Source organism: Ochotona curzoniae, unplaced genomic scaffold, assembly GCF_017591425.1.
Source record: "Ochotona curzoniae isolate NIBS_2020 unplaced genomic scaffold, NIBS_Ocur_1.0 scaffold_4506, whole genome shotgun sequence".
Taxonomy (NCBI): Eukaryota; Metazoa; Chordata; class Mammalia; order Lagomorpha; family Ochotonidae; genus Ochotona; species Ochotona curzoniae.
Genome location: NW_024467119.1, coordinates 56,426,461 through 56,451,802, shown reverse-complemented (window position 1 = coordinate 56,451,802; position 25,342 = coordinate 56,426,461). Strand labels below are relative to the sequence as shown.

Sequence of the window (25,342 nt, the reverse complement as noted above, 5' to 3'; positions counted from 1 at the left end):
ACCTCTTGGAAATTGACAATCTGATTGTCAGAAATTACACCATTTTTGAAGTTGCAAGTCGGGGATCTCCCAGCAGCTGGTACACATGCTTCTCTGGATCCGAGGCACAGCTCCATTAGCAGAGTGGCTGTCCTGAACTCCTAGATTCTCCAGAGAGAAGTAGCTCCACGATGGTATGAAGCCAATACTAATGGCCAGACAGATTAAGTCACAAAGCATCTTTCTTCCTCTTGTATATTAAGACTTAATTTTTAGGGGCCCAGCACGGTGCCACAAGTGGTTAAGGTCCTCACCTTGCACGCCCCGGATCCCATATGGGCGCCAGTTCTATCCCGGCAGCTCTGCTTCCCATCCAGCTCCCTGCCTGTGGCCCAGGAAAGCAGTCGAGGATGGCCCAAAGCTTTGGGACCCTGCACCCACGTGGGAGACCCGGAAGAGGCTCCTGGCTTCGGATTGGCATCGGCCTTTGCGCTCACTTGGGGAGTGAATCATTGGACGGAAGATCTTCCTCTCTGTATATCTGCCTTTCCAATAAAAAAATAATAAAAATAAATCTTTCAAAAAAAGACTTAATCTTTTAAACTATCAATTCTCTGAAACCATATTTATCCTCTATATTCCTTCTGGAGCATAAGTTCATTGATTTTGTATCAATTATGTCCTTGGCAACTACTTGTTAAATCTTGGAGGGATAGAGCAATAAAAATAAAGCTCAATAAAAGTTTATCTGTGAGATGTGATTATTCATGTTCTTCCTAGAGACAGAGACAGTCATTGAGAATCACTGTAATTTCAGTGGGATGTTTCAATTACCTAACTAAAGAATACTCAGTAAAATCATTGAAAATATTGGTATACATAATTGTATTTTCCTTGGAATTTATTCAGCATTTGATTTTTAGATTTACTTGCATTTTCTTTTTAGAAAGCATTCATTTTCTACAGTTGTATTGAGAGAAATAGCATATTAAAAGAATGAAAACAAATACTTTTAATTTACTAGTTGATTTACCTTAGTTGTAATATACCACCAATCTGGAGTTTAGAAGTTTGAAATTTACATTGACTTGAACACAAATGTGCAAATAAAACCTTGCTTTCCAAGAAGCTCCATTTGCAGCTTAAAAATGTTCATTTTCCTTGAGAGTAAAAGTCATTAAATGTCATTTGTATCCTCATTAAGGCAATAAAATCATGTAGCTTTGTATGAAAATTGAGTCGGAGTATGAAATTGAGAAGACTATAAAATCTCAGTTGTTCACTCTAATTTCTCAACCATGTTTTTAAAAGGTTTATTTATTTTTACTGAAAAGCAGACATACAGAGATGAGGAGAGACAGAGAAGAAGATCTTCTGTTGGATGATTCACTCCCCAAGCAGCCACAATGGCCAGAGCTGAGCCAATCCAAAGCCAAGAACCAGGAGCCTCCTCCAGGTCTCTCACATGGGTGCAGGGTCCCAATGCTTTGGGTCATCGTCCACTGTTCTTCCAGGTCAGAAGTAGGGAGATGGATTCTAGTGGAACAGCTGGTATGCTAACTTGTGCCCATACAGGATCCTGGCATATGCAAGATGAGAACTTTAGCCACTAGGTTACTGCACTGAGCCCAAGCTCTTGTATTCTTTGGCTGTTCTAGTCTGCTACTGAACCTATCTAATAAATTCTTTATTTCAGTTACTGTAGTTTTCAACTCCAGAATTTATATGCTTCTGTTTTTATATTTTCTCTCATTAAAATTAATTTTATTTATCCATTATTTTCACTTAATCATTGATTTGTGTCCCCCTTGAACTCATTGAATATCTTTACGACAATATTTGTGTATGTATTTATTACTTTTTTTGTTAGATCCTAGACTTCTGTGTCTCCTGGCTTTTGTCATTGAACTCTCATTATCCAGGTCTCCATGTCAGACATTCCATTTTCAGTTAGATGCCCTTGCCTTAAAGCCACCAGGGATAGTCAGTACATTTTAAAAGCTGAAGTGTGAATTTCAAATTAACTATTGAGGATGCATTTCATGTTTTGCAGAATTTTTATGTATCATCATCCCCACCTCACATCAGTCTTGAGTATTGACGATATTTAGTATCTGTACCTCACAGACCAAATAATTCTTTAACTTCTAATTAAAAGTGATAACTTGGAATTGGAAACATATAACTATATATATATATATGTATATATATGGATACATATATGGATATATATGAAAAATATTCCCATTAGAGTCAAGACAAAATGAAAATGGTTAAGAAAAAGTTAAAATAGACCAAAGTGACACTAACATGTTGCTGCAAAATTGTTCATTGCAACATTGGAAACAACTTAAATGAAATTATAATCAGCATGCAAGTAATTATAGAAGCCCATTTGATTGTGTAGATGTTTTTAAAGAAACAAAGCAATATGTAATGAGAATATACTCAATATCTCTATATTACGTGTACTTGGAAAACACAGATCACAATATCCTATCAGGCTTTTGAAAATTAAAGTTTTTTTAATTCCCTTTACTGTTAGCCATAAAAATTTACTTTATAAATTTCATGTTCTATCAAGAAAGACATCTTACTATGAAATAAGGCAAATTAATATCATTAAAATATAAGGTTTCAACCATTTTCAACACAGAAAGTGATGGAACTCTCCAAAGAAATTAAAAGAAAATGGAAAAATAATGAGTTCTTGTTTTTAATTTTAATTCCTCTTTAAATTGTAAAATATTTTAGCATATAGAAGTTCTGTTACCATATAAATACAGGGTTTTTTTTTTAATATTTAAAAGCGAACTCCAAAACAATTATGCCCTTTCTTCTTCTGTTAAGAAAAAAGGAGAAGGATTCAGAATGCAAGAGAACCATCCTTATGATGCATATAAAAATAAACCAATAAACAGAGAATATGGTGTACTCTGAGTGGAGAACTTGGTTATTTTTGTTGAAATATCCCTTAGCTTTGAACTCAGTCTCTGTGAGCTGACATTGAATTAATTCCAATGGTACTGAGACAGGTACACATGATCAGGACCCATGGCAGCTTTGGTTTTTCAAACCACAGCTTAGGAAGTGTAAGTGGAAGAAGTTTAAACTCCTAGCATCCAGGGAGCAGTAGCACACACTGGGAACACTGCCAGGTCCTTGAATGCAACATTAATGAATGTGATGAAATTAATATATACACATTTCAAAGAAAATCTTGTTCTGGAAGAAGAGAACTGAGAACAGAACCACAGGGAACAGCCCACTTGGAAGAAGGGCACGAAGGGTAATCAGCAAAACCTAGGCAACTAATGGTTTAAAGTAAAAGACAAAACAAACAAACTCAGCCACATAGCAAGAAAGCAAAGAGATGGAATTTTAAAACAGGAAATTTTGAAAGCTGTGAAAAGACAGAGAAAAATACCAATGAGATAATGAACGAATCATATGGATTTTCTCAAAACACAGGGCAAGTTGTTTCCTCTTCTTACCTTAAATACTCAACAATTTCAGGAACCTTCAAGCAAACTTTCAGCTCAACATGTTTCCTTCTAATAAGTAATTTTCCTTTTCTCATAACTAATCTGGTAAACTCTTTGTAATTTTCATTTTGCAACATGATTCTAATTAGATGCTTGTAGTATATCTTTCATCTACAAATCCATACATACATATTGATTAAATATATACTATATAAATGATGCACAGACAATTCAAATATGTGAAATAAAGTACCTTTATTTAAGCATGTAGTAGGCATATAACTACCACTCATGTAGTCTTATTAAACTATCCTGTAGCTTAACTTAAACTATATAGTCTGTTTCTGCGAAGGGCTTAGTTTTTTCTACAAATTCTGTGACTGTGTTCTCCTTTTAAAAGAATTATAGTAACTGTACAACTAGACATATTCAGCATCAAGTCAATAAAACCTCATTACCATCTAGCCATCAAAGAAATATTATTCATACTTCTTAAAATATTTTCTTTAGGTCAGTGTTTAACTTGCTATCCATTTCAATGCCTTCAGAATTTAAAGTTACACAATATTGAGTGAACTATTATGGGGAAAAAAATGGTAAACAATGTGTATTGTATTTGTAGAAACATTGAGGGAAAACCAGAAAGTTTCCCCCTACCAGACATTGTATGTGATACCTAAAAAGTCATTTTCTTTTTGTTTCTTTCAATGCATATGCCGACTCCAATATTTAATAATCTTATTATCCACTATCATTTTTATCTTTATCTCTGACTATTTTTGAATAGTTTTCCATGCAATAATGTACTTCTTTAAGTTGAATAGTGAATTCCTTAACTTATTTCTCTAGCTTCCATTACTCCAGATTTCCAACTTTAATAATCTCAATGTTACCAAACTCTCTATTGCTCAGGATCTCCTATTCCTCTAGGACTTTTTTCAAAGTAGCCAAAATGCTTGAATCAGCTCAGCATTTCTCAAACCAATCACTTGTTTTAGAGGAGGGATTTCAACTTGTTTTTGTTATTATCTCACCCTCCATCAGGTTACCTGTCTCTCATAGCTCATGAACTGAGCTAAGAAACAAGCTGTACCTTCCAGCTCCTTGAATCCTTGGTACAGCTGGTCCACCCTCTCAAGCCATAACTTGTTAAACTCCTTCCCATCTTTTCAGACAAGCTCCTAGGAGAGCAGGTTCTTAGTGCTAAGCTTGTTTCTTACTGTCCCATTGTATATCATCTCCCTCTTGAGGAAGCTCACTGCTCCTTGTTTTGAAACTGCCAGAGGTAAACAAAGCTGGGCATTAGAGTGGCGAAAACATTTTTTGCAATCACCACTGATGCTCAGGAAAGAGTTGACCTCAAGTTACCATACAGAGATAACTTGACATTTCAAATGAGGAATGGGAGCATGATGAGGGCCAAGAGAACTCAAGGTAGGGGAATTGCAAAGCATTGGTCCGTGTCAATGTGATTACGGCAATTGTGCCTGCCAACTGGCAACGACCAAGGTAAGCATAGTATCTCCCCATTTAGTGTGAGAAACCCAGACCTTGTCACCCTGATGTCTACATTTCAAATGAATGGCTTTCAATTCCTTGAAAAAAACCCGTCCTGAAGTGTGAGATACATATCCATATCCAAAGACAGGAGAAGGATTTACAATTGTCAGCCACTTCAATAAAATAGGAAAGAAGGGTCAGGAGCCTATCTTCAAGTTTTAATTGGGACAAGTACTAACTTCGTTTGATTGGTATTCTTCAGAGACATGGGAGCCACAAAAGGATGCTTGGCTATTCTAAGAAAGTGGCTTAGACAAACTGCACTCCATATAAGGTTTGACCCAGTCTCTTAATGCAACATTATGAATGGAATGTTCATGCAGAGAAAACCTGCATTTGTCAACAAATCCCCAAGGGAGGATCAATTCCCAGAAAGTGATGTTCTACACTGGGCTCATGAGTTGGAGGATGGCAAGAATTGCTATTCTAAGAAAGCATATTCATGCAGGAGCAGGTTCCTGCTCCCCTTCCAGATACATACCTGGAATACAAAACGGCTGATTTCATATTCTTGTATTTAAAACATTTTATACTGAATGTTTAGTCAGTTTTCTACATGGTCATGAGGAGCAACCATTAGTAAACACACCAGCTGAGGAAGGACTTCCCATGTAGAGGGCCTAGAGATGACCCAAATCACAAACTGTTAAGTTTTCAAGATGATTCAGGATTTCAAAATGTGTGGTTTATTTCCTTTTCCGAACCATGAAGATCAGTACCTGTTATCAGTCATTTTTTCTTTTAGCCTATTCTGCCCATCAATCTAGTTTAAGTCCCAGTTGTGGAACATTGAAAGTCAACTTTTTTTCTCTCAGCCCCACAGATCTTGCTTTGATTGAGTTACAGTGTAGGAGATCTAGTAAGAAGTCTCCTTCAGAGTTGCTGATCAGTTCAACACACAGTTTGAACACACAGTTTTTTTACATTCTCTATACGGTACAAGAGATTACACTTTCCCATTTTTGGCTTCATCAAGTCATGGCTTCAGATGAAATCTGAACTAGAAAATGAAAATAAAACAGACATAATATGAACTACTTTTGACAGAGATTCAAGGAGCCATCCAAAACCCATCTGCTTCCGGAGTGAGGCACGTGTGGCTCCATTGGTACCCATCATGCACTTCTGGAGGAGCTCAGGATTCTGTAGAGAATGTTCCGAACTACTGGACAGGCCAAGAACAGCAGGTCTGCTGGGGGACAATGTCACACAGGATGGCTGTCCAGTGAGAGCAGAGGCCATCGGGCTGACTGCCCTGTCTAGGCTATGTTGAACCCAAGGAATCCCCAATAAGGAATGGGCATTGCAGTTTAAGTCTCAGTGTTCTGGAAAGTAATATCAAAGTTATATTAGGTGCTTCAACTCTAAAGGTTTTCTTTATTTGCTTTAAGTCCTTTACTTAAATGTAGTCTGGATCATTTACAGTTTTTCTGCTTTGCTATATCCTTGTAAATCATCTTCTTTTAAACCTTCCCTGGACTATCAGGACCTCATTTAAATACTCTTAAAGTCTGACAATTAGTATCTTTTGGTTGTCAGGTACTTCATAAGCAAATCCTTCAACAGAGCTGACCTTTTAAACAAAGCACATGAAAATACAAAAAAAAAAAAAATGCCAGAAGCAATCATACAGTTAAAATGTGGTTTCTTTTTCAAAGAGTAGGCAGATTCAATGGGTCCAAGCATCTACTTTTTGACGTGTTCTTAATAGTTTCCCACATTGAATCTGAACAGAAAAATGCCTAAATGTTTTAATTACCCAAATCTCTTTTAAATATAATTACAAATATTGAAAAATTATTCCATTTTCTGTTTTGTATGATTTTAAGGTATATTGATGCTTGAGAAATATAACCACCACATGTCAAATTTGCATACTAGATATAGTTCAGAATACTTAAAAATTCTGGTAAGTTCACTGCAGTTCAAATAAAGAGGTCTCAAAGTCTTATCCAAGCAGCTGTGGCTCCTATTTGAATCATAGCCTAGATTATTAAAGCCTCAAACCACAAAATCCCCCTAGGAAATCTTGCATAAGCATTGTTCTCATTGAAAAGGGCTGGGATCAGAAAGGAAACAAGAAGTTCAAGCTTTAGTTGGCTTTAAAACATCAAAAACCAAGTGGTCAATTCTCCCTCAGAAGTGTGTCCATAACCCTTTTGAAAGGCAATGGAAATTATATGTGTGGATTTGGGGAGAACATACCCCCAAGTAAGTAAATTAGGAAATGCCAAGAACCAAGTTTGCTTCAAAAAAAAAAAAAAAGGTTTAAACAATGGTTATTTTAAAACTTCTTTTGGTGCAATATGTTAAGTAAATCTAGTCATCACTGATAGGATTTCTAAAACCGATTTTAAGGAAGGACGGCAACAAAAAAGTTGATCATATTTCTTTTCTAGTTTTGACCAGAAAAACTCGGTTGCTAACCTGTTTTTTTTTTTTTTTTAAGCCACTCTATTCTTCTCTAAAGCAAGTATCTCATTATTCAAAAATTGCTTGCTTTGCTACCAGGGCCCGACGGGAAGCTTTTCAATTTGCTAATGACATAGCATGTAAAACAGCCTTTTTGTGGAAAGAATTGGAACAGTTATGTTTATACACAGATTTTTATCAAGGAAAGAGGAAGCAATGTTCTTCAAGATCCCTAAGAATGCATCTGATAGACAGCATTCATTCAGCAGGAGAGAAGTAAGGAAGGGAGACACGGATACGGGAGGTATTATTTTTTTAGGAAGTTGGTATAGAGCTCTGCCAAAAATATTCCTCACAACATCCAAACCACAAAGGTTTACTAAACAGAAATTTAAATCAAAAGGCAAACAGGATGTTCATCTGGGACACATATTTGGACACATAGTTTTAATACCACATGAAAGCTGAGCCATCCAGATGTGAAAGCAATAAAATTTAAACAAAACACAAACAATAAAGAAAGAAGTGAAACTGCAGGACAGTTTCCACAGGGAACTGGGTGCAGGGAAGGATCTGGATCCCAGACAGAGCAATTCACGCTGAGGAAGAGGTGGGGCAGGTTCTTTAAGCCTGTGTTCTCTCACAATGGGAGAAGTAAAATCATAATCTGGTTTTAGGAAACAGTGAGCTTTGGCAACCTTTAGACCAAAGTGGAAACTTATTAAAGCCAGCACTTTTATATCAGATCAACTGCAGGAAGGAAAACAGAGGGAAAAAAATTGTTGGTACATACTGTACCCTGAACATGCTGAAACAAGAATTGAAAAACAATTGCTATGAGCTACCTAAGGTTAGTCTTCAAAACAAAATGCCCTAACACCTCAGAATACACAAGAATTGAAAAGTCAGAGTCTTTGTTAAGACTTTAGCAGGAAAGAGCAAGTCACAGTAGCTTAACACTTTGATTCGTCACACAGTGGAAGGGAAGTTTTCATGGTATCATTGAATTATCCTTAAGATTCTGAATTTCAGTACGCTTCCATTGCAAGCAAGAGGACATTGACCAAGAAGACAAAGGGTTTTGCATATTCTAAAATAGCCTTTAAACAATGAAATCCTCCATTATTTTTTTAAAAAGTAGGATACTCAAAGTGCCATGCTAACAGTTCTCAGATCTCTTCTTCGAATTGTGATAAATAAATCCCTGGCAGATCCTATTTGCCAAATACCAATGTTACATGCATCTAATAATTTGGTCCATCCTTAATTTTACCCCCTAAGTTAGTTTGGGGGCTTCGGTTGCTTAAATTTTTTTTTTTTGTACATTCTTAAGACTTAAAGTAAAAATAGTTTAGAGTGAAAGAAGCAGAAATTAGTTGATGCCATTTTAGTCCATTTTTATTTTTCTATAACGAAATAGCCCAGACTACATCCTTTTAGGGAAACAAAACTGATTTTGTCTCACAATTTTGAGGTTGGGGAGCCCAAGTTCTGGAAGCCACATGTGGCAAGGGCCCTGTAACAAGGCATATAGGCTCTCCCAAAGGGAGCAAGTGAGAGGGTGGTAAGCTTTGTGTGTCAAAGAGGCAAATGTGTGGGGTGTCTTCAAGTTGTAAGGATTCATTCCTATGGTAACTAACCCAGTTCTCTGAGACACAACCCCCTCCCACGAGATGTGTGATAATCACTTCTGAGGGTGGTACCCCAATGACTTCACTGCTCCTCACTAAGTCCTTCTTCTTGAAGGTTTCACAGTTTTCCAATAGCACTATTATGAACCCAAGCCTCCAAAATATGAAGCTCTGGGGAGCAAACCATTTCCAATGGTAGCAGTGAGCTAGTACTAGAGCCATAATTATTTCAGAGATGTCAATATTTGATAGTTTAGGACAAATCTCCAAGGGGGGGGGCTTGGAAGTTTGCATTATTTTCATTTAAAATTGTTACTTATTTTACCCACTTTTCATGTAGTGTTTTACATATTTCTATTTTTTAATAGAACAGAAATTAAGCTGTCATGCTTTATAAAACAGCCACAAAATACTTTAAAAAGCATGGTGAGTGAATGCTGTTTTAAACACAAGAGAAGCATGTGGTTGGATTTTCATTTTCATTTCGCTTGCATTTCACTAAAACAAATATATAGCATTCACATTGATTCTGAATTAATGTGTTGCTTATTTTCTGCATAGCAGGTTCTCAGCCATTTTCAGTGCCTGAATTGTTTATCATTCAGTTTTCTTTTCCTGTATACCCAGAACTTGGCTTTCCTTGGCTAATATACTAATTTCTTCATGATAGTTTGAGGGTTACAATAGCAAGTTTTGTTACAATAAGTATGTTGAAGAGTAAATTGCAAGTATTTTATATGGATGCATAACAAGTGACTGGAAACATAACACTTTAAGACACCATGTATTCATTTATCTCACAGGCCATGTAATTCTGAAGTATAGATGATACCTCTCAGGGTCTCATCTCTGGCCGCAGTGTGATGCACATAGGCTACATTCCTCATGAACGTTGAGACTTCTGCCAAGCTCCAAAGCTGATTGGAAGAATTCAGTGTCTTGTGGATGAAGGGCCGTGTTCCTGTTTTATAGCTAGCTGGCTGCAAGCTGAGAGCTGTTCACAGCTTGCCAAAGCCACTAATTTTCCAAGTGACTGTCACAATATAGTATCTTGTTTCTTCAAAGGCAGCAAAGGTGACTCTTTGACTTGAGTTTGTGAGGCGTGCCTTATACAATGAGAGGGGAGGCTCAGGAGTGACATCTCATCATCTCATCACCATATTCTGTTGGCTGGACCAGATCATGTGCCCCAGGAACACTCAAGAGGGCAGGTAATTGCACAGGGTAGAACACCCCAGGGTGGTGACCGTGGAAGCTGTCTCTGAATCCTGCCTACCATGTGTAGTGACTTTTATTTGCTCACCAGTTTAATTTTTTCCTTGCTAATTTAAAGTGACTCTTTTCAGTAACTTTTTAAACATTGGAAGTACTACCGTAAATCTATGAGAGGTTTCACAAGAAATTTAGCAATATTCTGATTTTATTTTGATACTGTTCAATATAACTCTATTACATTTGGAGAATGAAAAGAACGTTAGGAATCTAAGTCTTCATAAAGTAAGCAAACTCACAAAATAGTTGCTTCAAATAAGATAATTTAGTAATAACTGTTTGAGCATCTTGATTAAAGATGTGGTAGTCTAGCGGCTAAAATCCTCAACTTGCAAGTACTGGGATCCCATACGGGATCCTGGTTCTAATCCCTGCAGTCCCACTTTCCCATCAAGTTCCCTGCTTGTGGCCTGGGAAGGCAGTTGAGGTCAGCCTAAAGCCCTAGGACCCTGCACCCACATGGAAGGCCTAGAAGAAGTTTCTAGCTCCTGGTCAGCTCTGGCCATTGTAGCCACTTGTGGAGTAGACTAGCAGACAGAAAATTTTCTTCTCTGTCTCTCCTTCTTTCTGTAAATACTGACTTTCCAACAACAAAAAGAAATTAAATCTTAAAAAAAAAAAGACACATAAGTCAGGTCAGAGGAAAGAGTCCATAAAGCACTCCAAGAAACATGCTCAATACCAGAAGCCCTTCTTTCCCCTTTCTTTATTCAACATATTAGATCTCATTCAGGTATTTCTGACATTTTATCGTTACCTTAGCCAGCATGTGGATGGCCTGACATACCCTAACATTTTTTTCTAGTGAGTGTATGGCACTCAATCTCCATTCCCAATTTAATCAATCAATGCATTCCCTTACTGCTCTATTTCCTGATCTAACCATTCACCCATGCAAATATCTTGTTTGTCAATGTGCAATATGTGTCCATTTCCTCCTCTAGTGCCTTACAACCAGCAGGAGTGAGTCAATCCTCGTGGCCTCAGAGTGAATGCTCTATGACAAGTGGATGTGACTCATTACCCCTCTTTTGGCAAACAACAGTATCTCCATGTTACTATGGACATTTATTCTGGATTCATTATGGCCAGTGCCTCGACTGATGAGAATGCTCCCATGGTTGTCACAGTTTCTTATTATTAGCCCTTCTCATTCTATTAAGACTAACAATGGCCCTGCCTATACCTCTAAAACCTTTGCTGCCTTTTGCTCAAAATATGCTATTCATTATGTCATAGGCTTCCCCTACAATCCTCAAAGCCAGGGCATAGTTGGAAGAAGACACCAAGACCTTAACAACATGTCTGAAAAGCACAGAGAGGATATACTATCCCTCATGAATGTCTTGACTTGGCCTTATTCACCTTACGTTTTCTTCAGATTTTGCCGTCTGGTGAGGCATCTGCTACGCATCTCTGTAGGCCACTTGCTGGTCCAACGCAAGTGCCATTTGTTTGATGGAGAGACCCAACCACCCGAAAATTGAGAGGTCCTTACCCCTTGCTAACTATGGGAAGATGGCTTGCTTGTGTTTCCCTAGAAACTGAGCCACAGCCTGTGTGCGTGCCTGCCCATAAGATTAAGCCCTGGACCCCCTCTATTGGAGGCTGATCCTCCAGCGAGACAACCTCAGAACCTCATCCTGAAATCTGTCACCATTAAGGAGACAATGGAAAAGGAGGAGGACAGTCCCTCTCAACACCAGATGACATGGGATAACCTCAAAGGATTGGTATACAAGACTCATTAACTGTTCCTAATCTCCTGAATTAAATAAATCCCTAATAAATTAGAGCCACAGAGAAATCCCCTATTTTAGAATTTTTGAGAAAAACTTTAAAATTCCTCAGTTAGATCCTAACTCTGTGAGAAATGGGTGATTTATAATAACAGATTCTAACTGCTCTGGACATTAAGAAAAAAGCTGTAGAGACTTGCAGTGGGACCTTTACGCCCACTTACTACATCTTAAAGGTGGTCACATGGTCTTTTATTATATACCAGGAGGAGATTCCTTGGTAGAGCAAAAGGACAAGAGGAGGTTTCTAATCCTAGTCCCAGTGAGACCCTCAGTGGCCTCCCAAGAGCTTTCACTGCAGGAGCAGTAGACTCTTCGCCAAGGGCTAAGGACTTTGGGGTCAGCCACTTCCTATCAAGTCACCCACGTGGGACTGAAACAGCTTAGAATTCCCCACAAACTCTGGTGCCACACCATACTAGCACTTTAGAACCCCAGATGATTCTCTTGGTGAAGGGAAACATAAAGTTTTCTTCCGGACATGGGAGAACAGCTTCTCTCTCCTTATCTCTAGCTTTGGTATCCTTTTTTCTTAGAGTGACCATAAGGGTCTCTCAGAAGCCACAGTTCAACTCAAAAAATACCAGTGTTCATAATTAGAACAGAGATAGAAACTAATATAGAAAAATAGATCATCTGGAAAAGTTAGTTGGCCTATACCATTGGCCAGGCTCTCTATATGGTTATTTGCCGGTCTCCCTGTTAAGTTTTATGCTGGACTCATTGAGGTAGGATGCCCTCAACGGTGCAGAATTCATGTCTTCGTAATTGTTAATGAACTGAGAATTTATCTGCTCATCTACCCAAGACTCTTCTGTTCCCTGATTGTCAATATATGACTTGTTTTCTCAGAATAATTTATTTGCTTGTCTTTGCCCTAAACGTATAAAGTTCTATACCATCTTACTAGAGGGCTAATAACTTCTGGATTATTGTGAATCACTGGTTTTAGATCCTTCGCCAGTTACTATCTAAGAGAAATGTCTTTCTGAGACTCAAGGTTTACAAAATTGGTACAGTGTAATTGTTTTAGAGAATCTAACACTTGTGTATTTCCTGCCTAGATGCAGAATGGTGTCAGCCCTTTCAAAGTTCAAGTAAGCTTAAATGATTATGGATAAAAGTTCTATATACTCTCTCTAAAGATTTCTTAATTCAAAACTATTAACATTAAATAAGACATGAATCCATGGAAACTTTAAAATTAAAGTTGTGTGTAACTGTCCTATGTGATGGACTTACTATTCATGGGCTTATTGTTAATACTAACCTTTTCACTGTCCCTGTGCTCCTTAAATGATCTACATTACAACCCTGCACGGCTCAGGCATGCTTCCTGTAGTTTATTGCCATTACTGTTTTAATTGTTTATGAATCTTAATGTAAAGTGCCTTGATGAGGTTTAAACCTAACTCATAAACTCATACTAGCTTGGAAAAAATTATAACTATCATGTTTTGTGGTCTAGACTTCAAAAAAGAAAAGCCTCCAAACTCCAAGCGATGCTTCAGACACCCAATGACTTCTACCATCTATCAGGCACCTATGGAATCAACCCCCTGTAGAATGCCTTTCAATGCCCCTTTTCAGCAGAAAGCAGCCAGAGCGGTCATTGTCCTGTGTCAATGTCAGCAGCCAGGGTCCATTCTCCTGGAAGATGTGAGGAGCCAAATGGGCTAATAGGCGGGATCCCTGATCCCTGCTGAAGCTACCTTTTAATTTAAACAATGTGTGACCTCCTAGGACCCATATGTGGTTTAAAGTGACCACTTTGTACATTTGAAATCATATGGACTTTACCAATTGTAGTGATGTTTTCATTTTGCATCTCACCACTTGTGTTATTTAATTTCATGTGGCTTAATATGTCTTAAAATCTTTGTGATAAGAACAATGTTAGTGGATCCAGCATGGTGGCCTAGCGGCTAAAGTCCTTGCCTTGAATTTATTGGGATGCCACATGAGCCCTGTTCTAAACCCGGCAGGCCTGCTTCCCATCCAGCTCCCTGTTTGTGGCCGGGGAAAGCAATTGAGGACAGCCCAAAACCTTGAGACCCTGCATTTATGTGGGATACCAGGAAGAAGCTTCTGACCCCTGGCTTCAGATCGGCTCAGCTCTGGCAGTTGCGGTCACTTGTGGAGTGAATCTTCGAATGAAAGCTGTTTTTCTCTGTCTTTCCTTCTCTCTGTATATCTGACTTTTCAATAATAAATAAATAAATCTTAAAAAAGAAGAAGAACCATGTTAGCACCCTGGATTGCAGGCCAGCTGAGTAATGAGTTGAATGGACCTTGAAAGCAAGCACCTGATGGGCTCTTTTTTTCTATTCTATTCTATTCTTTTTTTCTATTCACCGGATGCCCCAATCCTTGGCACTTTGCGCCTATGTGAGAGATGCAGAGGAGGCTGTTGGATCCCGGCTCCTGGGTTCAGATCAGCTCATCTCCGGCCATAGCAGCCATTTGGGGAGTGAACCAGTGGATGGAAGATCTTTCTCTGTGTCTCTTGTTTCTGTAAATCTGACTTTCCAATAAAAATAAGTAAACCCTTTTAAAAAAAATATAGATGCAGAAATGTGGGCCATGAAATTGAACTGCCTGGGTCTGATTTCTCACTCCACTACTTACTAGTTAACTAGCCCAAGGCAAGTTAACAATTTCACTACATCTTTATTGCTTCAACTGCTAAATGTATATAATAACTAATGGTAGAAATTTTATTAATATTGAGAAATTGCAAGCCCTACACAAGACATGCAAAATACTTATACCAGAATACAGTATATAGTAAGCATTGAACAAATTTAATTTCTATTTTTATGACCCCTAGTGACTGAGGATTAGTTTAATCAGTATAGGAATTATTGAGAGAATCAGAGTCAAAGTCAGAATCCACACCGAAAAACAGTGACCACTGAGACAACGGGGTTACAATGTGCTGGTATTCTGCTGGTGTGAATAATTCACATTCGTGTTTTGTAGACACACAGTTCATACAATCAGAGTATGGCATGAGGTCAAAGGCTTTAACCCGCTATCCTCAAAATGCTTTACTTTACTGTTGCATTCTGTCCCCTTTGGAATCAAAATCTTATCTGAACATATCTCATAGTAGCCTGCTTATCACTAAGAAGGAAAGCTGATTAAATATATATATTTTATCACTGTTTGACACGTGGCTGTGTTTTACTGGTGTGTTTGACATGTGGCAAGTTCTAGAAGAGTGTCTCACAGCTATATATACAAGGTATCTGATAAATGCTCATTATCTTTATGCCATTTGTAAGCAAGAAGTTGACCTGTTGCTGAATAAATGTATCTGAACCTAATATACTTTTACTGGTTTCTTTTTATCTAAAGCAATCTTGCGAATAAAGAAGCAACTGAAAACCTGGTTTTATATCATCCTCACTCTCTTCTTTTTTTCTAAGATGACCTTTGAACTGGAGGAAAACATACTTTATGCAAGTGGGCAAAAATGACTCAATCTTCACACTTACTCTCATGAATTCCAGTAAGAGAGATCTCAGGTTCCTCTCTGATAAAAAATTAACCTGTGGGTGCCATCTGTTAAGATTCTGGACAGGAAGAGGCATCACACCTGCTCTGCTTGGCCATTTCTTCCATGTAGATCCACATGTCACATTTGGAGTTGTGGCCCAAAGAATGGTAATTTGCTTGCTGGGGTCTCTCCACATGGCTCACAAATCCACTCTGGTGTTATTTTTCTACCCCTCTTAACTGGAAATTACATTCATCACCTAGACTGACTGCTCCTTATTCCTGCTAATATGAAAATACATATGATTGTTGCTGGTAAACATTTCCCACTCCAGTGGTATCTAAAGTGGTCTAATTTTCCAAATTTGGCCTTCTGTAGATTCCAATATTTTATTCTGAAGTAAAAAAACTTAATAGTGACTGCCTCCAACTGAATTCATTCTAACTGCTACAATTCCAATCTCCCCAAAGAAAACAGATGATTCTGTCTGGACAGAAGAAAAGTCCTACTGAGGAAGAACAAACCAATAAAGAACATTCCTCTCCTTAAGAAAAATTACAATGATCCTGCATCACAGAGTGAGCATGGTTCTATGCCAAGAGTAAAAGGCAAGCAGATAGAAAGAGGCTGCAATCAAACTGGATATTAAAAACTGATGAATTACATTGCCCCATCCTGGGGGTACAATATCAAAGCACAATTCAAGGGCTTTGATTAAAAGAAGAGGTAGTTCTTGCCTTGAAATAGAAGAGAAGAAGTAGAAGCTTGGAATGGTAAGCCACTGCTAGGCTGCTTTCTTACTGTCAAAATGTTCTGATTCTGCTTTTCATTACTTTTTATAGTTATATGATTCTCACAATGAGTGAATTACAATGTTTAAAAATGTGAATGCTGTATGAAATGTTTTGAAAGAAGTGAGTAGAAAAATAGAGAGCCATAACATACAGCAGACTTGCTTTTAACTGAATGCTGTTGCTGGAAGAAAATGGCCCATCCTTCTGTGATCTTCCTTTCAAAGTCACTTTATTAGAAAAATAATAACCCTGTCCGTTTGCAACACGAACACAAGTGTCTTATTATTTTTGCTCAGATGGGCATATTAGCCAGATTCAAAGTCACATAAGTGGTCTATTCTTCCCATTACTCAGTTGGAGTTTTAACCAGGACAGATGTCTTGTCTTGTATTTTCTTTCCCTGCTTCCTTTTATTATGTTTCCTTTTAATGCTGTTCTTTTATTCAACTTGGAGACAGAATATGGCAAACAGATTTTATGTTATTTGCTCATTCAATGGGAAAAATATAGATTCCTGTTTCAAGCAGCGCATCTGTCTGCTCTCAGGAATGTTAAATAATAACAATAGCACAACTGCAGAGTGGCTTAGGATAGGAAACGAAAACCACTGCTGGGTTGTGGAACTCTTGGAAGGACATTCTAGGCAGAATGTAATTAAGTAGTTGGAATTTGTGGTTAAGGCCACCAGGGTTAAAAATACGCCTTGTGAATAAGTGCTGTAGATGTTTCAGAGTTAGAAATACTGGCACATTGAGGAAGATGATCAGAGCACCCTCCTGCTCCCTCCAGCATTTCCTCCAAGAATATTGAGTCTGTGTCTTACAGGATGCTGTGTATGCTCAGCTCAGGCCAGGAAGGAATAGGGGACCTGTCATCTTGGGACAGAGAAGAAAGCTCTCTTTGTTTCTCCTCCCAGTACATAAACTTCTGTTACAAGATTACACAGCTTTCAGTTTGGTTCTTTCCAATTAATCTCTTTTCTCCAGTTGAATTCATCACGTGCTCATGAATTATATGATGGAATCATTTTTTCCAAGAGACTTCTGTGTTTCCTTTTTGTCATTCATGTGTTGGTTACTCAGTGGCACGTTATTTTTTCAAGGTGCTACAATTCATTTTAGATGTTGTCGGTGATGTGGCTGTCCTAATTCATACTAGTTGTTGACCTCATTTCATGGCCTCTCACTTATGGTAATGTAGAGTGATGGAGTACTAGGGTTTATCATATACAGTCATGGGGGTACAATGGAACATGCATCCCTGCATCCAGACAAAAGATACATTCCCAATGAAACTATTGGACATGTGTAGAATCAATAATTGCAAAAACTTGGATGCAATCGAAAAGCCCATCAACAGAACACTGGATAAGAAAGCTATAGTTCATTTACTCCATGGAATACTACTCAGCTATTAAAAGAAAAATACCAAAATGTAGCCCTAGCCAAAAGGGCCCAACTGGAAACCATTATGCTAAGGGAAACGAGCCAATCCCAAAAGGTTGGATAACACATGTTTGCCTTATTTTAACATGAAATGATGTCAATCAGAAAAACTGCACCTGTAAAGTGTAATATTATTTCAACCCCAAACAGCCTGTATCTCATGCAATAAGATATTGTGATGTAACCAATGAACCAACAATCAATGTGAGTCAGATGGCTTATGATCTACATCAAAAAATTGTAAAACCTAATATACTTTCTTTTTTTTTTTTAAAGATTTATTTGTTTATTGGAAAGTCAGATACACAGAGAAGAGGAAAGACAGAGAGGAAGCTCTTCCCCTCTGATGATTCACTCCCCAAGTGAGTGCAATGGCTGGTGCTATGCTGATCTGAAGGCAGGATCCAGGAACCTCTTCCGGGTATCCCACAAGGGTGCAGAGTCCCAAGACTTTGGGCTGTTCTTGACTGCTTTCCCAGGCCACAGGCAGGGAGCTGGATGGGAAGTGGAGCTGCCAGGATTAGAACTGGCGCCCATATGGGATCCTGGTGCGTTCAAGGCGAGGACTTTAGCCACTAGGCCATGCCTCTGAACCCACCTAATATACTTTCAAAACCCTGTGCTACTTGGAAATGGGGTGGGAGAGCAGAGAAATCTTCCCTCTCCTTAGAATGTGTGAGGAAGACATGAAGTATAACCTATCAGGAACATAACAGGTGACTTATAGACAACAAATTCAAATTAGCACTAGACAATAGTAAAACTACAAAGGCATACAGGGGGAATCAAGAGCGATCCTAACAACCTCTTAAAAAGAGGTCATATGCACAGAGGGCGGGGGGACCCGAGAGTGGAGCAGGTGGACTGGAGGAGGCTTGAAACCCAACCCTGGACACTCCTGGATCCTCACCAAGGACTATCAATACAGGCACCAAGGATTACATCCCAACTGCCAAAGAGACCACGGGGAACCGGAGTGCCTTCGGAGGCCGAGAACTCTGAGGTCATCCACCCCCTTTTGGTTCTACCTCACGGGATAGAAGAAGCCCAAATCCCTGCTCGCAGGATCCAAGGTCATCGGAACAACAGCCAGGAACTCTGAGCGGTCCACAGAAACAGAACAGTAAGCTTCCTTCAGAACTAAGGAGAGGAGCTTTCTCTGGTCCTTACTTAGTTCCAACTTTGGATCCCCACCCTCTCTTGCAATGGCCATCAGGGTCATTCCAGAGGTCCCCCCCCCAACACACACACACACACACACACACACACACACACACACACACACATTAGGATAGATAGAGAACAACAAGGAAAGCTTAGAACCAGACAGGAAATGGTCAGCATGAGCCCACACATACCTTACTAGGTAGGATACAAATATTAATTACTCCTCACTAATATATTGAAGATTTCTCTGCACACACCCCCTAAAACTGTTCTGCACCTCAATTGTTGACATATGCCTTGTTAGAGTTATAACCCAATTTAGACTATCCTAAAATATGCCAAGTTCAACAAAATTATGCTTCCACACTATAAACTGCTAAATACTAAAATGAAAATTGACATAAGACAGCTGAATAGTACCATATAGCCATTTTTAAGGTGTTTAACAGCCAGTTCGATGTTTAAACTAAAATTGAAATGTCAATGAAGTAGTCACAGGATGTGGTTAAGAACTTACATTTTTTTTCACATATTGGTTACTCAATACCATGTCAATTAATTCCATAATGTTGTAAATTGTCATTGATGTTATGTTGTGGCTTTAACTTGATCGGGATGAAATTCTGCAGCTCTGCCTTCAGACCAGAGATGGTCTCCACAAGAAAACGTTGAATTTACCTGGACAATAAGATGCTGGACTCTATGCTTGGTATACTCTTGCAATGGAAGAATCTTGACTGAATTTGAAATATAATACAGCAACAAGGTGGAGGAATCCACCATGGGGGGAGAGTACGGGGAGGGGTGGGGGGAATCCCCAGAGCCTATGAAGCTGTGTCACATAATGCAGTGTGATTAATAATAATAATAATACTATATATACATATATATAAATTACACAGCTTTCTACCTCAACTGCTCACATGAGAAAAACAAAATCATCATGTCTCATCTGTCTTTGATGGGAAGATATAGAATTGAGGACATCACCAATGAAAGGAATGCTGCAGTCATTTCCCTAATATGATTTCACGTCCTCACTTAAAATATGCAGTGTGAAATGAAACTGGATGGTGCAATCCCACAAAGGCAACATCAAAACAAACAAGCTCATTTCTTACTCTGTGATTAGCACAGAGAAAAATGGGGATGAACTCACCAGCAGAGAAATGAAATATTGACATTGCTATACTACTATGTATTATATGCAATTAATAACAACTCCCAAAAGTGGCCAGGTTCTAATTTCTGAAAACCAGGAATGTGACCTTATGTAATAAAAGAGGCTTCCCAGGTGTGTTAAGTGAAGCATTTGAGGGGTGGGTGTTTGGCATAGCATTTCAGACGCCTCTTGAGATGCATGCATTCCATCTCAGAGTTGCTGGGTTTAAATCCCAACTTGATTCTTGCTTCCTGGAGACAGTGGGTGATGGTTCAAGTCCTGGATTTCTGTCACCCACATGGAAGAGCTGGATCAAGCTCCTGGCCCTTGGTCTCCACCTGACCCTGACTATTGTGCATAGGTTGAAATGTGCTATACATGCCCAGTTGGTAAAAGGAATGGTCAGAGAACTCTATGGATTTTAGGAACACTAAGGATGAACAAGCACTCTTAACTCATGAAAGGCAGCAAATACCAGGAAAGTAGAGATAATTATAAAGAAACTGTTCTCTGAAGAAATGCCAGAGTGGAAAAGGAGATATGTGCATGAGAAAAATGCACATTTTTCCCAATGCCACAAGGATAATAATGGTTTGCAAACAGGACATGAAAAATGAATGAAATGAACATGTATTTCAAAAAGAAAAAAAAGAAGCCTGATGGGAGCTGCCTTTCAGACACTGAGGAGAGAAAAGCCTCAAAATAGTAAAAACAAACTCAAACTTGTTTTTAAGCCTTAAAGCAAGTGTTCTCACAGGTATCTAATGAATTTTATGGGAACTCTGATTCCATTGCTTCGATAGGCGGCTCTGCTCCCAGCCACCTCATCTTCCTTTTGGACATCCCACATGGAACTCACTCAGGTCCCCTCAGTTCATCTATGGCTGGATGTGCAATGCAAGGATTTTAGCCACTAGCCTATCATACCCAGCCCCCCACCAACTCATGATAAACATAGCTTTACCTTTATCTTTCTGATATCTATGATACATGCATCCATTTGCCCAGGGGTGGATCTACAAATCCTCTTTCCATTACTTCTAAACCATGTTAACACTTAGCCTCTTAGGCTGCCTCCAAATGCATACTAAATTCTATCCGGGTTTACCCTCTTCCCTGTTGCAGTTCTGTCTCAAACCCTTGTTATGTATGAGTGTTCTAAGCCCCTAACTTGTCATTTGCCACCAACCAACCATCATTGTACGTTGCTTGCTAAACTGTTCTTTGGGCAGGGACCAGAAAGATCCTTAAAAACTGTCAATCTGATAATAGAGCTCTGCTGCACAGAATTCTCCAAAGATTGTAGATTTACAAAGACTCTAACCTTACATTGCTGAAGAAGGCCTCCGTGCACTGATCCTGCTGGTCTCACTCCTGCTGACGTTGTATTATATCATCCTCTTTCCAATCGCAATGCTAATCCACACTGGTTTCTGTCCCCAAACTAACTTGCCACACACTTGCAAGAGTACATCAAAACATTTTCATAATTTGCATTTCCGTGAATGTTTTGAATACCCTTCATGCATACTCAGTTATTTCCATTTGTTTTGTTTTCAATACGCATAGCATTTTGTGAAATCTTCTTGTTCAGGTATTATCTTTTCAAATACTTCCTCGTACCATGGAGATCGGCTGGGACAGATGAGCACAGCCCTTGGCGTTCGCTGCTCCTTACTCCTCAGCCAGAGAGCAGGACTGGTGCGTCTATCATTGTACCAGGTCAGGTCACCGTCCAGCATAGATATGTCATAGATGATGAATGAGCCTCATCCCCTCACTCCCTCCTCTCCCCTCTACTCCCGGGATCGATGATTTACCAGATCCTCATCAATCTCACTTATGAAGGGAATGATTTAAGCATTGTTTGCTTTGTTACCCCAAGTTTCTGACATCAAGGTGGTGTCAACATTGGTGACTCAGCATAGCCATGTCTACTTCCTCCACTCCAACCTTGAAATCGGGGCTTTTAGAGCTCCAATCTCAGCCTTGTGACTCTGATTTTCTATCGTTCCAATTTTGTCAAAAATAAAACAAACGCTGTATCACTAACACAATGGATATTATTTTATTTTTCATTTTTTGTTCATGCTTGAAATAATTTTTTCTGTCAGCTTCTATAACTTCACATTCTCCTGACTTTATTTATTTATTTTATCTTTCTGGCTGCTTCTTGCTTAATTCCTTTTAAGAATTTTTTTTCCTTTTATCATTTACTTTTTAAGTTATATTGAGAGATAAAAATCATGCAAAAAATTAATGAGCATGAGGATAAAACTATAACATCAGCTCAAAATATACCAACCACTTCCAGAAATTTCCTTCTATTCTTGTGTGCATTCAAAGTGATAATATTTAAAATTAAATCCATCATCTTAACATTTTTGAAAATGTATGTATTTTGTTTGAAAAGCAGACTTTACAGAGAGAGAGAGACAGAAAGAGTTTTTATCTGCTGTTTCAGTCTCCAAATGGCTGCAACAGCAGGAGCTGAACTGATCTTAAACCAGGAGCCAGAAGTTTTTCCCTGGTCTGTCACTTGAGTGCAGAGGTCTAAGGCTGTAGATAGGGAAGTGGATCAGAAATGGATTAGCTGGGACATGAACCAGTGCAAATATGGGATGTTGGTGCTCTAGGTAGAGGATTAGCTCACTATATCATCCTGCTGGCCTCAACAGATCTCTTTTTAAAGATTTGTTCATTAGTTGAAAGTCAGAGTTACCGATAAAGAAGGAATCAGTGAGATCTTCGATCTGCTGCTTTGGGCTGCAGATGGTTGCAAAGCTAAGCCCTAGGCCAGGAGCCAGGAGTTAGGAAGTAGTAACTCCATTTGGGTCTTCATTCAGGTCTGTCTTCTGGACATAGAATGAAAAATACTAACTGATCACACTTATTTGTGGATTTTTTTTAAAAGTAAACTACCTGGAAAGAGAGAAGAATTGTGATTAAAGGTTGGACAGATAACAAAATGGGGACGGGACATCATCAGAGGGCACAAACAGCCACAGTCAAATAAAATGCATAATTCTGAAGCTACAGTAAGAAACGTAGTTAACAATAGTGCATTATGTAGTGAAAACGTAATGAACAAATAAATTCCCACACAAACAAGAAGCTATAGAAGATGCTATGCAGGGCCTGGTGCCATAGCATAGCAATTGAAGTCCTCACCTTGAATGCACCAAGATTCCATATGGGCACTGTTCTAATCCCGGCAGCCCCGCTTCCAATCCAGCTTCCTGCTTGGGGCCTGGAAAAGCAGTCGAGGACGGCCCAAAGCCTTGGGACCCTGCATCCATGTGGGAGACCTGGAAGAGGCTCTTGGCTCCTGGCTTCAGATTGGCTCAGCTCTGACCATTGTGGCCACTTGGGGGATGAGCCAGCAGATGGAAGATCTTCCTCTCTGTCTCTCCTTCTTTCTGTAAATCTGCCTTTCAAATAAAAATAAATAAATCTTTAAAAAAAAGAGAGAAAGTGATACACAGATTGGCTTAATTTATTGTGAAGGTATATCAAAACATTACAGTGTTACCTAAAATATATGCAATATTTTTTTTAGAGAATCAACACATGATATGGAGTCTGCTTCATTTTAAACTGCAATTTGAAGAAAATGGATTCAGCTTTTGAGTAATAAATTCATGAAAGTTGTCATTTCTTTACATTGTTAAAGTGACACTTAAATATATTGCATATCTATAGGTAAAGACTTAATTGCTTCAGATTTTCTTCTTATTTTAGCGAGTGGCATGAGGGCGATCCGCAGGCCTTTGCCACGAGCATCCCGGCCTTCATCAACATCAGTGAGGAAAACCAGAGCTCTGTGCTTATCCGAAATCTAAAGGAGCTGAGATCTCAGAGGAGAACTCGGAAGGTGGCCTTCATGTGGACTTAGCTCAGAGTATTGCAGCCTGTGACGTGTGCCTGAAGGAAGAGGGTAAAGATGTTGAAAGTGTGATGAACAGCGTCGTGTCCTTCCTCTTGATCTTGGAGCCAGACAAGCAGGAGGCTTTGATTGAAAGCCTTTGTGAAAAGCTGGTCAAATTTCGGGAAGATGACCGCCCATCTCAGACTGCAATTGCTGAGCGGCATTTTGCATGGAATGGATAAGAACGCTCCTGTAAGGCACACGGTGTATTGCAGCCTCATCAAAATGGCAGCATCTTGTTTGGCCATTAAGTACATTCCAACCGAGCTGGATCAAATTAGAAATTGATTTCTGATTGAAATCTCATCACTGGGAAGAAACACACAATGTTAAGATTACTTTATGAGGCACTTAGGGATTGTAAAGAAAAGCAATGCTGCTTCCAAAGTCATGGTGGAATGACTTGGAAGTTACACAGAGGACAATGCTTCCCGGGCGCGAGTGGATGCTCACAGGTGTATTGTGCGTGCACTGAAAGATCCAAACACATTTCTTTTTGATCATCTTCTTACTTTAAGACAGTCAAGCTTTTGGGAGGCGAACTTATTCATGATCTCTTGACCATTTTTGTGAGTCCTAAATTGGCATCATGTGTCAAGTTTTATCAGAATAACAAAGACTTCATTGATTCACTTGGTCTTTCATATGAACAAGATATAGCAAAAATGAGACTACTTACTTTTATGGAAATGGCAGTGGAAAATAAAGACATTTCTTTTGATACAACGCATCAAGAACTTCAGATTGGACCCGATAATGTTGAAGCATTTGTTATCAATGCAGTAAAAACAAAAATGGTCTATTGCAAAATTGATCAGACGCAGAGAAAAGTAATTGTCAGTCATAACACACATCAGACATTGGGAAAACAGCAATGGCAGCAACTGTAGGATGCATCTAGTGCCTGGAAACAAAACTTGAACAAAGTGAAAAACAGTCTTCTGAGTCTTTCTGATTCCTGAATTTTTTCCCACATACAATTTTGGTATTTTGCAGGAGAAAAACCTAAGCATAGTAAAATATTATAAACCAAAAAAAAAAAAAAGACTTTCTTCTTATTATGCATTCAATAAACTATTGTTGGTTCTGTGACATTAAGAAGTGTTTTCCACCACACTGCTCCTTAGAAATAGTGTTAATGACAATTTTGTTAAAGTATAAAGAAGACTGAATAACAGACTCATTAAAAACCCAGATCATGGAAAA

At 38.8% G+C, this 25,342-nt stretch overlaps 1 pseudogene; it reads left to right on the top strand.

The window, feature by feature from the left end:
* The window catches only part of LOC121147508, a 79,682-nt pseudogene extending 54,542 nt beyond the window's left edge, over positions 1-25,140 (top strand).
* The last annotated feature ends 202 nt before the right edge of the window (positions 25,141-25,342 follow it).